General features: G+C 41.4%; 1 protein-coding gene across 4 annotated transcripts in view; it reads left to right on the top strand.

Annotated features, from left to right (window-relative positions):
* The window catches only part of col9a2 (procollagen, type IX, alpha 2), a 144,358-nt gene that overhangs the window by 64,985 nt on the left and 60,876 nt on the right, over window positions 1–18,497 (top strand). Inside the window, exon 2 of one of the 4 annotated variants that reach the window (XM_028596727.1) lies at window positions 4,135–4,209. The exons of 2 other annotated variants lie outside the window; for them this stretch is intronic. The gene's annotated coding sequence lies outside the window, so the exon portion shown is untranslated. Of the gene's footprint in view, window positions 1–4,134; window positions 4,210–4,268; window positions 4,603–18,497 lie in introns of those variants that run through there. One more of the 4 variants, XM_028596726.1, reaches the window with a different exon arrangement.

Here is an 18,497-nt window from a genome sequence, read left to right as displayed (position 1 = left end):
CAGTGATTCCCCCAACACCCTGCTTTTCGATGATGTTCATGTCACGTAATCACGTTCCTTCATAACGTTCCCAACTTTCTGCTAAGATATGTGACTTTTTTGCAGCCAAAATGCGGAGCTTATGAAATCATGCAAGCCCCGCATATTTGCGTGGAAATCGGCAATTTATGCGGTGAAAGTGCGGCGTATTTGAAAAAATGCAGCCCCCCGCATTAATAAGCGGACTTTGGCTGATTATGCATTGAATTATGCGATTGCATAATCGCGTTTTTCTGGAGGGACTGTCCAGTGTCACAACATAAATGCTACCTGAGTGAGCGCCTCCCGTCCAGCGACGCAAGGCTGTCCCCTGAAGCAGAGGATTCAGGGGAATCGCTCCACAAACTTTAAAGACTTTTTGACGACATCCACGTCCAGTTTGTCCCAGGCGGCGACCACCCAGTCTACAAGCAGGCGTCGGGTGGGGTCTTTTAAGCAGAGGTGTCAAGTAACAAAGTACAAATACTTCGTTACCTTACTTAAGTAGACATTTTGGGTATCTATACTTTACTGGAGTAATTATTTTACAGCATACTTTTTACTTCTACTCCTTACATTTTCACGCAATTATCTGTAGGCCTACTTTCTACTCCTTACATTTTAAAAATAGTCTCGTTACTCATATTTCAGTTTGGCTTGTTTTCATTCCGGCTTGTCATCGTTCAAAAACACACACAAAAAACCCTATCCAAAGCGCTCCATCCAGATAGAGTGACTTTGATTGTGGTTGGAGGAGAAGTATAAACATTCCGACACCCTATTGGTTTGTACGCGATCCATCGCACCTGCACAGACCCGGTGCCTAATATGCCACCGGTGCCTTAACAACCGCGATCTACCGGACCGGATAGTTTTATACTATAGCCCAACGTACAATGCTGTCAAACTTGTTTGATGAATACGATTTGAAAAGTCTTTTCTCAGCAGCTGCCCCTTGGCTTCTTTTCACTGTCTTTTCCCTGAGTTTGGACCTTTCTGTGAGGCGTCCTCTTCAGTTTGTGCTGCTGGCTCTTGGGACAGATGTCTCTGGTTGTCACTCACAGCGGGGTTTCAGTGGGGGTTGAGAGAGCTGGAGGAGGAAGCAGCATGGCGAGGAAGTGAAGGGTTTAAAACTGGCCCTCTGGGGGGGGATCACCTGTTCCGTTTGGAGTGGTGGGGGCCAAAGGAGAAAGGAAAGGGTGGATTGGAGGAGGTGGAGTGAAATGAAGCAGAGACGGGAGTTTTTGGTGAACATGTGTCATGCACAGCTGCTGTCGTGGTGCCTGCCGGCGATGCTTCAGGCTTTAGGCCTCAACTATGGACACCGCAGTCCGGGGGGGGGTAGGCAAAGTTTCTGTGGGGGTGGTGGTGGTATAGAAAAGAGTGAGACCATAAGAGCATAACAAGGCCGCAGGGTGATGGGGGGGGGAAGAGAAGAGAATAAGAAAGAACAAGACAGAACATTGTGACACAAAATTATATCATGTACTCGACAAAACAGTATTTCTTTTCCTTTTACAGGCTTTGTCTCACATTCCGAAAACACAGTCCCACCATACTAATAGTCTATGATAACTTTTACTCTTTGAGGACCGTCCGCAGTATGGGTCCATGGGGACCGGGCCAGTGAATTGATAGGGCTAGTTTAGTGAGTGGGAATGAGTGGAGGGCTGTTTAGGTAAAGCTTCAGTTGTCCTCCCAAAGGTCCTCTTGATCATCACACTTGCCCCCTGGAGACTATGACTCAGTTCCGTGCACCTCTGCTCCCGTCACGTGCTCATCATGTCACAGAGAGAGATGTTGACGCAGGGGAAGAGCAAACACACACACACACACACGCGTGTACCCGCACCGTTCCACTGCTTATGTGATTTTTTTTTTTTTTTTCTTGACATCTGGGCCTGTTCTCATCACTTTAACGTTTGTGTCAGGTTGGTAAATGGCTCAAGCGTTTGTGTACGTGTGTGCACATGCGAGTAGTTATGTGTTTATGTGCCATATGTCTTACAATGTTGGTAAATGGCCCCAGCAGCTCTCCAGGGCCTGATTCCACTCTGACAGAGAAACGACCATCCTGACCATGAGAATAAACCAATAGTCCTTACAGATGGATGTCCTCACTCTTAGTGATGAAAGGACTTCATGACCTACAACGAAACCGACGGTGAAGATGGGGGTTGGGGAGTTAACCCCGTGTGAAGAGGGTTCGGTCCCTTACACTAAGACTGGGGATCGTTGAAAGATTTTAGATACCGGTACCGATACAGTGAATTCAATTCCGGTTCCTGAATTAATGTTTAAAGACGGCCACACAAGCATTATTAGGTCGTTATTAGATGCTGTATGCTTATTGGCTCACAGACACTGATGAGATTTACCTCTTAGGTATTGAAATTTGGTATTGAATTTCGAGGCATTTTTCGATACTCTATACTATCAATGCAATTCGGTTGGAGACTAAAAGCATTGAAGTTCGGTACCCAGCCCTACCTTTCACACAGCCATGATACTGTCAAGAATACAAATACACCTCGAATCCTAAAATGCCTCCAGTAATGTACGTAATTTACAGTCACTGGAAAGTAAGCAGAATGCATTTGTTGCAAACAAATTGGATAGAAGTGTAGTAGAAGCAAGCAAACAATAAAACATTGGTCTCTTAAAAATTCTGTATAAGCTCTTGGCCAGAACCAGGGTTTGTATTCATTCTGCATCAAAATAAGGGCATTGATAGCATGTATCCTCAGATTACTCTGAAAACCATGCTCAGGAACCCATTGCTCTTAGAATAAAGTTCATTTCAGGTGTTAGATACATGCAGAATATTCATTTCATAGATTTGCCCAAATTACGGTCTTATAAAATTCAGCAGAAAATGCGCATATTAATAAATTAAAGAGAAACATCCCCAAATTTTATATTCATTACCAAAACGCCAAACCTCCCAAAACATTTTAAGACACTAAAAAAGCCCATTGGTTTATAAAAAGAATAATAAACTATGAAATCATGAAAATATAATTTCATGACATTGAATGAGGGCCTGAAAGTATTGACTTCTTTCCAAAACGGATGAACAGCATAGTGCAGCAAAATCAAACCCATCAAATATTCTCATGCAGAGTGTGTTGACAAGCCTGATTGGATTTACTGTTGATGCCCGTCTCGGAGGCATAAGGCAATCCATGTCAAACACACCATGTTTGCCTTTGCCTCTCTGCTCATTTTCATGTACCCTTGGAGAAAAGCCAGACTTCGTCAAGACCCCACCTCACCAAGTGCTTGATCCCAGCACACAGACAAGTATAAGTGAGAAGTTTGGAAAATGATGTGTGTGTGTGTGTGTGTGTGTGTGTGTGTGTGTGTGTGTTGACGTTGACCCACTTTCACACAATGAGAGAGAGGTAGATCTGTGAAAGTTCCTCTGCTCTACCTCCTCTAACTCGCTCTGCCCAGGCATCCTAAGGATGCAGCGGTGACTATGGCAACGCTGCAGTAGTGAGTAAAGAAGAGGAGGCTTCCTTTTTTCCCCTTTTCTCTCTATCTTCTTTTTTTTTTTTTTTTCTCCCTCTCTTCATCAGGCTCAAGGCTATGTCACGGGTATGCATCTAGATTTTGTCTTCATAATGACAAAGATCCCTATCGTCTGATTTATTTAGCGTGCCTGCATTGGGATTTTCCTCCGCAGTAAGCTTCTCATTTAGCCTCATTTGCATCAAATCACTTTTCTACACTGTTTCAGTGGGTGTGAAAAAGGCCAAGGGTGAAATTGTATAAACTTCCAGCACACACACACACATTTGTTTTAGGAGACAAACACATTGCATCACAGACCACTCCATTACAGGGGAGACTGTGGGTTGGTTGTAATAGCTGCCACTAGGAAATGATCCAGAGGACTATTGGGATGCTGTCATGAGCATCCTGTTGTTAAGGGATATTGTTGTGCCGTTGTTTCTCTTTTCAGCTTACTACTGATTCCTAGAACACCTTCCTTTGGCCATGGTCTTCCCTTTTTTCTTAGAGATAAATATGTGTGTGTGTGTGTGTGTGTGTGTGTGTGTGTGTGTGTGTGTGTGTGTATGCGCCTGTGTGCCTGCCATCTCTTCCGCACAGTCCCACCGCCCCTGCCCAGCAGTTTGAAGCTGAGGACTCCTGGCAAAGACAGAAGAGCTTTTGGGACCTGCAGCTGTATGAATTTTTCATTCACTTCACTCCGCCAACTCTCGCCCCCTCTCTCCCTTTCTCTGTCTCTTACTGGTTCTCTTACCGACAAGTATTGTCTTTTGCTCAGCCTGCGATAGCACACCTGGTACCTGTGCAAGCAGGTAAAGACAAAAGCCTGCACCCACACACACAGACACGCACACATTCACACTTTCTTAAACAAAGCATGTAGCCCGCAGACAGAGTAAACAGCTTCTAGACAACACCGCTTGGTTTTCTGCTTTCCATTGTTTGTTTTCTCCATCCTCTCCTCCTTCTTCTCGGGGTCCCTGAGGCCGGGCCTGTGGAGAGACGGCAGAAGAATGCAGAGGAAACCTTTCTGCAGGGTAGCGGTAGCACGAAAACACAGGACAGCAGGTGTGAATACACACTGGAATAGCACACAAGGCACTACAAAGGAGAGTGAGCACCACTGCATTAAAAACACACACACACACACACACACACACACACACACACACACACACACAACCTAGCCAATACTCCCAAATCTGTTGTGGTTACTTTGTAGTCATTTGAAGGAGTTGACAGATTTTTAAAAGAGAGGTAAAATCTTATCTAGTCTAAAAGCTGTACAGATATGATGAAAGAGTAAACAAGCAGTAAAGAATCAAAATGTTTTTACTTGTCATCTGCCTTGCGCATCACTTCTGCATCCATGCCCACACAAGAGAGAAACAATAACTGTACAAGACAACCTGACATGTCCCTTTTCCTTGTCTAGCAAATAGAACCCGGACAGATTTCTCAAGCAAAATTGCCTATCAAAAGGCAATTGAACCCTGAGGCCATGACATTTAAGATCTCAGCTCCCGAGACATTTAAGATCTCAGTAGGTGACAGGTTACCTCAGTCTGATGTCTGTGCTGGGATGTACATGACTTGGCAGGTCCTAGAGCGTCAGGTAATGTCAGACATGCAGAGATGTTGTGTTATGTTATTGTGGCACCAGTTTGTGTATTGAATGCTCCTGTGGTGGTTGCAGAGCTCTGCTTTGACGGGGGGCTCCTTTTTACGTGGTTCTTGGGAGAAAGTGAAAATGGTTGCCTCTGCACGCTACTTACGCTCGTTGAACTGTTAGAAGATTCCCTTGGATCAATTATTGATCAAAGCCATTACAAAGCTCTGCAAAAAGTCGCAAGTGTGTAGTGAATTGTGGTGTCCGTGCGTATGGGGCTGTGCTTCTGTTTTTGTGGCAGAGAAAGAGTGGCATACACATCGGGAGAGAAAAAAAGATACAAGAAGGAACTAAGGCATAAATAAAGGAGAGAAAGAAGGGCGGCAGATATTCAGATACGAGGAAAGGGGTTGCATGGGTTCTTTTGGGGAAATGAAAAACTTTTCCGTCTTTTATTTTTGTGCTAGATTTACTGCTAACTGAAATTTATAAACCTGAAACCCACCCTCAAGTATTGCTTGCTGTTTCCCTAAAGTGGAAATCATAGGAAGTAACTGGACTGATAATGTCATCAGGTGACACTTTTGGGCATTGGTCCATTGACGCAGAATTTGTGACCTTATGGGATTTTTAAGATATATCACATCCTAATGTTATTTGACTGTAGGCCTGAATCAGAGCATGTTTGTATATCCCAGTACATCACAATGGGTGCTGTCACACTGTCGCAGGATTTGTTCTATTATTAACAGACTATGGAGCAGCTCCAGGACTTGTAAATTATATACTGCAGTCTTGTCTCTCTGCTGCCCAGCCTAAACAGAGACCTGAGACCTTTCCCAATTCCCAGTGTGTGCATCCCCGATTCCTCTCCTCGGCTCCCGTCCTCATGTCTTAGTCCCGCCCACAGAAGATTTGAGCGGAGGAGTCGAGGAAGAGATGTGAAGAGAGAGGAGTCGAGGCAACAGGCATTTAACAAAATGAGACATCCGTGCCGGGAGCCCACATTTTAAAGCAACATCAATTAAATATGATGTGCAGCACAGCTGCATCAGCTGTCCATTGTTTTATCATATGCATATTTTATGACCCGTCAGATGAGCAGCACAGTGTTCATGACAACTTATGTATTATACTTTTAATTCAATCCACAACGTGGCATAATATGACGATAACGTCAATGACGGATGCCGTACATTTTTATTTGTTGTATTTAACACAGTAGCAGTGAGTGATTATTAGCTCCAATTATGATTGGCAGTTGTAAACTTAGACACCTGTATCACACCACCACCGTCGACACACTGACACTCAACACGCCCATCAACACTGATTACAAGTATAAGAGTGAGTGTCAGGGACCTAAATTGACAAAAGGCAGTATGCATGAATACAATGAAAGAAAACAATTGATCACAGTGCTAAATATAAAGATGCCAATATAGTTCTCAAAGGCTTTCTCATTACTGTGTATCATGTCTCGTTTAGTATCTAATCATTCATCCTATCACCATGTCATCTTGACACACACCTCCATGATCATTGTCAAGCCCATCAATTAACTTGGAAATTAGCTGAAAACATTACTAACTAAAGTAACAAACCTGTCATAGTCTTGAAACTTCCGCAGAGGTTTTCTCATAATCAAAAGAACTGAAAACCACAGTTTTAATCTCTGTAAATAAAAAGAAAGAAAAAAAGAACTTGCCAGCGCATTAGTGAGGGACTAGGGTTGTTTGATTGAATTCGCATCTGTCCATGGATGTGTGTTTTGGACTCTAACTCATGCTGAGTACTAATGGCCAATTCAAGCCAATTACCGCAGTAATCGCAGAGCTCTTGGCATTTTGGCTTAGGAGAAGAGAAACCTGTTCTGATTGGCCTGGCCAGGTACTGAACAGACAATGACAGAAATAGATCAATTTGTCCGATATTCATTGATGTTTGAGGGACTGGCTCTGTCTCAAAAGTCAGATTTGAACAGTTGCTACTGAAGAACAAAATAAGCAACTATTATATTCAAGCCTGCCTTAATTACACAAAAACTTGAATGACGTGATTACAAACCACATTAAATAACAAGAGTGTAATGTCCAAAGGAACTAGCTGCCTTTGGTATACAATGCTCATGAACTTTTGTTGTCTGTAACTTCTATCCTTCTGCAAACATTTCTCTCATGGTGCCATGTTTTTCACAGTGACTCATCTTACTGTCAGGGCTGTGATGGCTCCAGAAAGCAGCTTCTCTGTTTTCTGCCCACATACTAGAGGACCTGGCTAGACACACACCGCCTGAGAGACAAGCTGCCATTTCCACAAACTTCAGCACCCACAAAAAATAATCTGCATGGTAGTGCTGGGCGGTATACTGGTTTATACCGTATACTGGTATTAATTTCCCATATGATATGAATTTTTCATATACCGTAATACCGGTGCATTGCCGCAGAGTAATCTGCGAGTGAATTGAGAACGGGAGCCCTGTTAACTGCGTACCCTTCTCACTCATGGTAGTAACTTTATAACAACAATTAATAACCCACAACTAACTCTCTTTAACAGGATAAAACACCATAGCACACAACAATTTGTGACTTTTCTAACACTAATTTTACATTTACAAATTTACACCGCCGGATGGCATGCTGGGCAACATTATAGCTGCTAGCTAGCCAGGTAGCATAACAGTCTGTTAGGCTCCGGTCGCTACTGCACATTCAAGAACAGAGAAGAAAGTTAGGCCGGCTACACACTGTCAGCTGCGTGGTGTGTCCGTTTATATTTCGGCTCCCATGTTAACAGGTTAGAGAGCTTACACACTGCAGGCGTGAGACGCCGCGTCTGAGACCCGTGCCTGCTAGAAATAGAACCAACGCCTATTTTTCACGCGAGACGCGAGCGTGTTGGAAGCGTTTCCAGGCAAAATAGAATAGGAAAATATGTTTATATGTCATTTAGACACGAATGCATATTAATAAATGACATGTTGATGTTTGAAAGCCTCTAGGTTTTGATATAAATGCAAATATATGAATGTAATTTTCTAATATTGCACCTGTCAATACAGAACGAAATATTCTGTAGCCTATTTTGCCGTCAATACTGCCGACGTTGTCTTTGCTGTAATCAAATCAGTATAGATTTATGTTTAACATGGTATTTAATTTTATCAATGGGAAACATACATGTGTCCAGACAAGGCTAGCAGCAGCAGCAGCAGCGCCGCGCCAGACACGTTTCTGGTGTGTAAAGACAGAGACAAATCCACGCAGCTGACACGCAACAGAAATGCCACGCTCACGCTGCTCCGGTGTTCTGTCGATTTATGCTACCTATCGAGATGTGCTACTTAGCGGTTCTGCGCATGCGCACGACCCACAAGCATGGTCTGATTCCCCGCCCATAAATCTATGCAACCTTGCGGTCGGACATACGGCCGATACTGTGGTTAATAGAGTAATATCTAATAAATAATTTATTCATTGTACCTTTTGATAGGGTATATTTGTCTATCAGAATACGCTACCACTGAAATATTCAATAAATATAATTTAATAGAATATCAAAATATGCTCCTTATCTCCTGACAGTGCACATGGAGTGAGTAGTGGTGCAATATATAATGATTCTGTTGGGGGAGCATTATTTGATATGGTATATTTGTCTATCAGAATATGCTACCACTGAAATATTCAATAAAGATATAATGGAGTATCAAAATATTCTCAAATAAACATAAGATGTCAATACTGTTAGAGTTATACCTCTATGGGATTCAGCCTGCCTGCACATTTGGAAATATGCGGGCAAATATATCACATAAGGAAGCACATTTCGATAGGGCAGCGCGACTCGATAGACTCTACTATCGATTTACGCTACGGTAGCATTTTTCGACAAGGCAGCATAGATCGTCAGAACACCGGCAGTGTGTAACCGGCCTTAGAGGATGAAGAAAGACCGGAGATACACCAGAACAACATATGCTCAAGAGAGGAGCCGTCTGTTGTTCCAAAGTTTTTTTGTTTCTAAAAACAACGGACATAATTTAGCCACTGTTGTTGCCCGTTGCTCTAACATTACTTGGTTGCGCTAACGTTACTCGGCCGTGCTAATGTTAAAGACATGTCACTTCGAGCTTGCAGCGGAGCAACATTATGAACGCAATAACAATCCACCTACGGTCCGCTACAGACCGTTGACAGAGACGGGTTCAGAGCATAAACAGTCTATGGTTCAGAGCAATGATTTAAACACTGGATTTAAGATGTCTTGCCTCGCTGAAATACGTCCGCCAACCCACTAACATTATTCAAACAGTGAAGGAGGCTGACAGCGGAGCTACGTTCAGTCGCCCACTTTTCTACAACAAACTAACTTACCTGTGTCCAAGGGAGTGTTTATACAACTAGCTCACTACTATTTTGTTTCAAAAGAGAAACAATGTTAAAGTTGTTTGCATGTGTATTCATTCGATTTAAGCTTATTTTACTACTTTGCAGTTTGCACAATAAAAATAGTTTAGATTCTGTAACTGTTTGATGCATTCTCCTTCATATAAAGTTATTGTATAATGTTGTGGAGCCAAGCAAACCCTTTAGTAATCAAAGCTTTTAGTAACTTCGTTTTTATGTACTCCTGACAGTAGAATAAGCCATTATAAACCTATATAAAGGCCCAGTCAAGCAAAAAGAAAATACCGTCGTGATATACCATGAAACTGCCAGATTCTTTTAAAAATACCGTGATACAAATCTTTGGTCATACCGCCCAGCCCTACTGCATGGACACAAACCGTATACAGATATAGAACATATGCATATTTTTACTGTATACTTGTGTACAAACGCACACTAGCAAAAATCCTTGTGGTAAATATGCAGCTCTTTTTATTTACTCCTATAACGACCAAGTGGGTGATTTTTACCCGCTGTCGCAACACTGTCGACACTCGCAAATATGGCATTTTAAAATGAAGGGTCATTGATCTCTCCCCGATTCTTCTCACTCATGTCCAAATCCAGCTTGCTCTAGCTTGTGATATTGCAGCCGCCTTGTCAAAAGACGTGTAAACAATGCACGTTGAGAGATGAATGGGTTTTATAACAACAGAGTTACATGCATTTAAAAATGCCAGGCGGGTACATTTTACCCGTTGGCCTTTCTAGTGCTAATTATTAACGCTGGCAATATGCTATAACTTGCATTAATCCATCTCTTAATACTTTCCTACCTTGTTTGTAGCTTTTGACCACAAGCTCATTTGTTCCCACTTGAAACGTACATTGTTTAGGTCACAAAGTTAGTCTTTGGTTTTTAGCAAATGTTAATAAAACAGGAGTAAATGGTGCATTTGTTGGTGACTATTTTCAACTGCAGATTTGGTGCTCTTTAGTGAGTATTTACTGCAGCAGAATGTGAATATGTGGGATTGATTAAAATTACACTACAGTGCCCATTATCATTGTAATGTCTGCCAGTGTCACGGTGTGGCTCACTGATGTGAGTTTTAATAGTTTTTGGATAACAATGGAGCTCTATGGCACAGAGGAATAAACTATATCGAACTTTGGCTACACAGGCAATACTCTTTAATAAGATCATTTTATTGTTGCTTTTACATGACATTTATTTGTTGACATGAAAACTACACAGTATCACTGGACTTTCCCTTTAGGGGACTGCTGGCTGCTTCTCACCTCTTAAACAACTTGCTCAACTACAACACTGACTCAACTAGATGCTGGAAACTTCCCACAGGGATCTTGGCCCATGTTGACTTGATAGCATCACACAGTTCTGTAAATATGTCCAGGGGCACATTAATGCATCTGATGGCACATTATCATGCTGGAAGTATCCATTTTAGAAAGAGTAGACTGCGGGGATAAATGGCTGAAACTTGGTCAGCAACAATCTGTGAGTGCACTGGAGTTAAAATGATGCTCAGTTGGTGCTATGTGATGGGATTTGTTGAGCAAGGAGACATTTGCCTTATTGTTAGCTTCCAGTTATTGGAGATTACATCATCATTGTAGCTGTATCTTGTAGTTCTTTAAGAAGGGTGGTCTGAGACATCCCTCTGCACATCACTGTTGCGCTACTATTTGCAGCCTGTCAGCTAGCATGAACACTAGAGTTGGGTCGATTTTCAATCGGTTTAACCAGTTTGGTCCGGTATAGCAGGCTAAACTGGTTTGATTTTATGCAAACCGTTTGCTCCGGCATTTGTCACTATGATACCTTCTGGCAAACTAAAAAGTAGCCAAATTAGCAACCAATGGCATCACGGCATGAAATCCAACTTGTATATTTTGCAAGCAGTGTTGGGCAGTAGTGTTACTAGTTTAACTACTTCTCAATAGCATCGCTGTTTTCGGAATCAAATAGCTTTTCACTACGTTAGCTCCTACCTTGATCAAGTAGTGCGGTAGGGTCCACACAAACTACGTTTACCCGAGCATTCTGAAGCTCAAGCTCACAGCGGAGCTTTCTGCTGCGGTCTGAAATTAAACTGCTGACGATTACTGTCGCCACCGCCAAACACAGATCTATTTGTCGTGAACATTGATGTATAAAAAAATAGCTCCGATGTAGTAAATTACTTTTGCCATTTTGCTGTAGGTTGTACATTGTACATTTATTTGAGGATTTTATTTATTTTAGCTTCAGTGTAGTGAAGAGCCTGGGTCTGTCCGAGGTTTCTTCCTAATAGGGAGTTTTTCCTCGCCACTGTCGCATTGCTTGCTCTTGGGGAATTATTAGAATTGTTGGGGCTTTGTAAATTATAGTGTGGTCTAGACCTACTCCATTTGTAAAGTGTCTCGAGATAACTCTCGAGAACTCTCAAAACATTTTGGATTTGAAGCTGACGAGATAGGTGAGCTGAAACAGACAAGGCAAAGCGTTAACATCTAAACCAAAAAAGTAAAAAAAAAAAAGTCAGGGCTTGGAGGTGCATTACTGCCACCATGTGGTCCAGAGTCGCTACACTCATTTTGGGCTCTCTCAATCTCACTCGGGAGCGACTTGAGACAAGTGTGAAACCTAGTGGTACATTTCGGAATACCATTCCGGTCTGGAGTTGGGCTTGATATGAAACTGGTTTGAAAAGGTTTACACCGGCCCAAGCCTAATAAACACATCTTGCCACTCTCCACTGTCCTCTTTCTTTTTAAATGCGTTCTTGTCGAAATAATTGCTGCTGATGTCAGGATGGTTTTTGTTTGATGGTTTGTGCTGGCTATCCACTGTAAACTCTGTAATGAGTAAATACCAGTGTGCCGTCTGTTTGTCAGATGCCGGAGCCAACGCGCCTGTAATGATCACACCATATTCAAAGGGTCTTAAATCTCACGTCTTGCTCATTGCAACATTTAGTTGAACAGCAACTGAGCGGCCCTTATGTATTTTTTACACATCCCTCAGTCTGGGAGGGCATGCTATTTGCATAAAAAGGGGAGGAATGAATTGAGAGCATTTTTTTCACAAAACAGAGGGAGGGATAGCCTGCATGCTGATATGACAACAGAAATGCCAGACAGTGCCGCTGAAAGGCCAGTTTTATTTCACTGATAGCTAGAGGTGTGACGAGATCTCATCCCATGAGATCTCGCAAGATTAAAATGTGACGAGACTGAAGTGCAGAGTGGCAGCCTGTAGACGGAGTCTAACCGGTTTGGTCTTATGGTGCGTTCTTTTTGTCTTGTAATCGCGACTAGTAGCTCGAGTGTGACGTCACATCCATGTCAAAAAACGAATAACCGCGGTTCGTTCATGGATGTATTAAGAGAACTTAAGAGGGTTGTTGCATTCTTTTTGTCACACAATACTACGAGTCGGAGAAAAGATGGATTTTTGTAAAATTTTTAGTAACATTTAGGATTCTATTCACCCAGTTATTGACATATTACACAAATATATTTCACAGTTTGATACATGAAAAGTTCGTTTTGATTAACGTTAACATTAGGCTACTGCTCTGCTTTCTGCTCAAGACTCGGCTTAAAGCCATTGTTGTCATATAGCAACCGAGCGTCTCTAGCCAATTTCAGCTGCACAAGCTACAAAATAACTAATCAGGCGGTATTTAACTCATAAGACTGTAGCGACATGCATATAGGTAGCAGTATACAGCGCTATGTATACGACTTCTTCATTTGGTTACAACAAAAATTGGTTAAAATTGTAGAAAACCACAATGTTTACTACGTGTGATGCACGACGTAGCCATCTTTGAAAGTGAACTCGGGGTCCTCTGAGTTCAGACGACTTGACGAGTCGTATACGACCTCGGTGGCGTTCTTTTTGCAACTTCTGGTTCGTAACTCCGGAAAACGACTCGTCGATCGACTTCGGTGGACAAAAAGAACGCACCATTATAATACATCTGGCGTTGAAGAGGAGTCTGGCTTGGACCTGTAGATTACTATAAAAGATCCCCTGCCTGTTCTCCAAAGTTGACTCCGAATTAACTTTTGCAGAGCGGTAGCGGAGTTGCAATTGTAAGAAATTATATATTATTATTATATTAAACAGGAAAGAAAGAAGAAAATGTTCTCCCCTCGATCCGCCACCCCTCTCTCTTTCTCCTCCCTAATGTCCTGTGTAGCCTTCAGTTAACCATCTGAGATGGGAACACATGGAAGAAGATGTGTTAATGAATGCATAGTTATATAATCCAGACCTGTGGTGGAGGGACAGACAGAGAGAGCAAGCAGCAGCCGAATCAACATCTCTTTACAAAACACAAAAAAGACAGGTGAAGAAATTCTTTGTGCCACCAGTGCCCCCAAGTGGCCTGAGGTGGCATTTCCTCCCCTCCTTTCATCACCTTTTTAAACATGACATGACAACTGCTGCTTTGCCTTTTCTATTTCTATAAAGAAAAACTCAAAGAGACATAGGAGCTGATGCATTGCAGGCAGATGTAGGGATGGTATTGCTTTTTCGATGACCACTGTTAAATGGGCGGCATGCTGACACAGTAAACCACAAAGCAAGGAACGACTATTACAAATCATTCCCCAGCCCTCCCTCTTTTCCTCCTCCTGCCAAAATGCCATACCTGGCCCCTGCCCTGGCCAGCCATCATACCTCTTATGAATCAAAGACACTGGAGCAGAAGTAGGGAGAGACAAGGAATTATGAGCACTTGGCTCTGCCTCCCCTTTTTTCCTTTCTCTCCTGCAGTCTCTACATTTTCTCTTTCCTCTCCTGCATTTATCTGTCTAGCTGGGTTGTATGATAAATCCTTAGGTGAGGTTTAAAGGTCCCGCGTAGCAGAAACTGCCCAGATTACACTCTGTTCACATCAATTAATATTCCTAGCGGGTCAACATGTACGAAGATACATGAATGCCCACCCCCTCCTCTGCCCTACCATCCGCTCACAAACACATTCCTCTTTCTCTGTCTCTCTTTCAGCTTAATTCAATTGAGTTGTTTTATTGACATACAGTAACTATTTATTTCTGGGAAAAAATGCCGCTTTTTTTATTGGACATTCTGAATCCAATAACAATATTTTAAGTAGCTTACATAATGGTACAATTAGACATTTTGGTTGTCTTTCTTGAACGCAGTAAGATGAGAAGTTTAATACCACTCTCATATCTGTCCGCTAAATATAAAGCTGCAGCCAGCTAGCTAGCTTAGCATAAAGACTGACAAGATAGTGGAACATTTAACATGGCTCAGTCCAAAGGTAACAAAATATGCCTTACCAGCACCTCTAAAGCTCACTAATGAACACATATTTCATTTTTTCAATCTGTACAATAGCTGTAGTGTAAAAATTACAATTACAAATCTGCCATATACAGGGAGTTCCATGGAGGACTTTATTTTTGCCCGGCGCAGTGACTTCCTGGAGCACATAACCAACCGTAATATTATTACAGTAAATATGTTTATACAGTAAACATTTTTACTGTATTCAGACAAAACGCGAAGCCAATTTGCCAACGGCGACGCAAACTGATATGAAAATGAGTCTGCGAGTTGAAATGTTTAACTTGAGTGAAAACATTAAAGAGTCAGTCTGAGGTTGAACTGCCACACACACAGTCGATTGCTTGCTAGCTTACAGCTTTTGTCTGTATCTGCACAGTTAGCGACATTGGTGTTCAGGGCAAGCAAACACAGTGTACAAACTGCCCAGTGGTCAAATTAACATGAATAACACAAGGTGAAAAGTCCCCTCGCTCTCTGTCTGAACACGGAGTTGCACTACCAATTTTGTAGGTTTAAAAAAAAAAAAAAAAAAAAAAAAAAAAACATAACATGTTAAGGATTGAGTTTAAGAGTGCTGTTGCCGTTTTTAGTACCTTCAGAAAGAGCTAGCTGTTTTCCCGTTTCCAGTCTTTAAGCTAAGCAAATTGCCCGCTGGCTCCAGCTACCCTACATCGTACAGACATGAGAGTTGCATTGATCTTCTCATTTAACTCTCAGTAAGAAAGGGGATACACATATTTTCCCAAAAATGTCAAACTATTCCTTTAAGCGGCTTCAAAGTTAGTTAAAACAATTCCCCCATTGTTTGATGCAGTCACATATTGTATATTTTGTATCTGCTTGTTCAAGTCAATTGACAAGAAATTTAAATTTAGACACCTTCCTCCAATTAGAACATTTTAGATGTATTTTACATCATTTTTTTAAGCAGTTTCTGTACTTTTTATGCATATTTGGTTTCTTTGAAATGCTTGTGGTCTTATTAGACTTCAGAATTAAGTCTTGAACAAAGCCTGTCCCAATAACAAGGATTTGTAATGATTGCTCAAGTGAATGAATGCGAAAGAAGAGCTTAAGTTCTAGATTGTAGAACTTGTAGGAGCTAATAGAGACACAAGTCAAATATTTAGTGTTTTTGACACAAAACAGTAAGGCTGTCAGTCGATTAAAATGTTTAATCACAATTAATTGCATAGTTCCATAGTTAACTTGCGATTAAATCCAAATTAATCACACATTTTTTAACTGTTCTAAATGTCCTTTTAAAAAGGACATTTTTCAAGTTTGTAATGCTCTTATCAACATGGAAGTGGACAAATATGCTTGCTTTATTCAAATGTGATTATTATTGCAACAATCTTAAACAATGAAAAATACTGTCTAGAATATTCTCTAGAATAATCTCAAAGTTACTGTATGCTCAAAAAATAAGCAAAAAGTAGAATATGGCAAACTCAAGCCCATCAAGCAACAACAGATATGACCTATGACCACATGACATACTATCCAGCATGGCCTGCCTTTGGCGAGGGGGAGGAGGGTTCTTTGCATCAGCTGTATGCTTGGCCAGGAGGTTTTTTTCTGACAGCAATCCATAACGTTACTGCTGCATAGCTTCCTGATGCCCAAATCACAGAATGTGCGCGCGTCCAAAAAATGTGTGGCGTTTAAAGGAATTTGCACTAACATATTAACACGTTAATTTTGACAGCCCTAAAAAACAGTAAAAGAAACTATTTGCCTTAAGTTCGCCACCACGAGAACTAGTATATACAATAACATACTGACACAAATCTTGATAATATTGTAACAGTTCTAAAGTTACTATCTCCCTGTCTCTCTGCCTCTGTGTATACAAATAACCCATCTAATAAACAGGGACTGGGACAAGTAGAGAAGCAGTGCGGCCCAGACTTTGGTCTGCTTCACTAGACCTGAACACAACCATTTCATCTGTTGAGCCAGCAGGCCAAATCAAGTGGTCTTTATTAAAGTCGCTTTGATGGATTCACCCCTGGCCTCCCCCGCTGTGATCTATCGCCTCTCAAGCCGTTGGAGGTCGTAATAAACTTGTTTAGCAATGGGGTCACTGCATGCAAGCAGAGCATGTGAGTGTGTTTTTCTTGTGGGTGCTTTTCTGCTTGCACAGTGCGTTGCATGGCTCAGGTCTATCGTCACGACCCGTAGGTCGTACATCCATAGCTGCTGCTACTGGATCCACTCGTGATGATATTCGTAGTTTCCTCAGAGATTCTAGCATGATTGCATCATATATTATACACACACATTTAAGCTACAGTATGGTCAGGCACAGTCGCAGCACTGTTATCCCTTTGAGTAGTTTTACTGTCTTGAGCTGCTCCTGAATATTTTCCTAATAGAGTAGTAAATCAAAGGCAGTTGAGCATGCATAAGTCCTTCAGATTCATTGAAGCCATACATAAAAAAGCTATTTATTTAAGCTATTTATTTGTAAAAAATGATCTCCTTTTTACATTTCTTTTTTAAGTATCTCTGACATTGATTTGAATAAGTAGGACATGTAAAAACACAGAGACCTGACTCACAGTTCATTATGCTCAATGTCTGATTTCTGCGTTTGTATTAAATTTGCAGCAGTTAGAAGTGAATCGCACTTAGAGTTGCATTAGGCAAAGGAGAGGAGATATTTAAGTGTTCTGTCTGTTTGTCCTTCAGTGAATGAAGCACAGCAATTTTACGTGCAGGAAACAGTTTTGTACTTCATGTCTATGTATCATTGTCTTTTTGTTTGTACGTTGTTTGTATGTGTTTTTTTATCTTGCACTCCTGACTGCAAAGTTTCCCATTTGGGATAATAAAGCGACTGAACAATTCGCAAACATTGTAGACATGGACAGCCAACGTGCGTGTCTTCTTCCAGTTTGCAACAGCTGCTGTCCCCAGCGTACACGGGGATATCCAGGTCATAGTTAGTGGAGGTGAAAGCCATCTGCTTTCTAATGGGTACCACAGGGACCACTGTTATTGGATGATTCATCAGATCAATGGTCGGCAGTTCCCATTTTACTTCCTGAGTCCAGCATGTGTGGCTTGTTGGAGTTTAGCTTACAGTACATGGTAACAAGCACCTGGCACTGTGGATTATAGGCACCCAAGACTATATAGGATTTTATTGTTTTTACAAAGTAAAAATTGAATTTACAGCTTTGTTCCCAGATGTTATTACAAATGTTTCATTTTTGAAAGTAAATCACACCAGTGAAAGTGTATGATGTACTTTTATGAGCAAAATCTCTCACAAATAAAGTTTTATGAGAGGTGTGCCTAGAAAGAATCGGGAATATTTCATTCTGAAAAGCCCTCTGCAAGATCCAGCAAAGGGCAAAGCCTGTTATTGTTGCTGTTCTTTATGGTGTTGTTTTATTAACAGTGGTAAACCATTGAAGTCACTATAGGTTATCTTACGTTATATTGTGTATGGACTGAACTACAGTTTTAAACAAGTACTGATGGTTTACAGTCTGAAAATGCTACTGGAATAAAGTTTCAATCAGGCCATTACATAGAAGAATTATAACTTAATATCAGACATCACATGTATTACAAATACCACAATCCAAGTTAATAAAGCATTTAG

The sequence above is a fragment of the Perca flavescens genome, chromosome 14 (assembly GCF_004354835.1).
Source record: "Perca flavescens isolate YP-PL-M2 chromosome 14, PFLA_1.0, whole genome shotgun sequence".
NCBI classification, from domain to species: Eukaryota; Metazoa; Chordata; class Actinopteri; order Perciformes; family Percidae; genus Perca; species Perca flavescens.
This window is presented reverse-complemented; position numbering and strand designations above follow the sequence as displayed.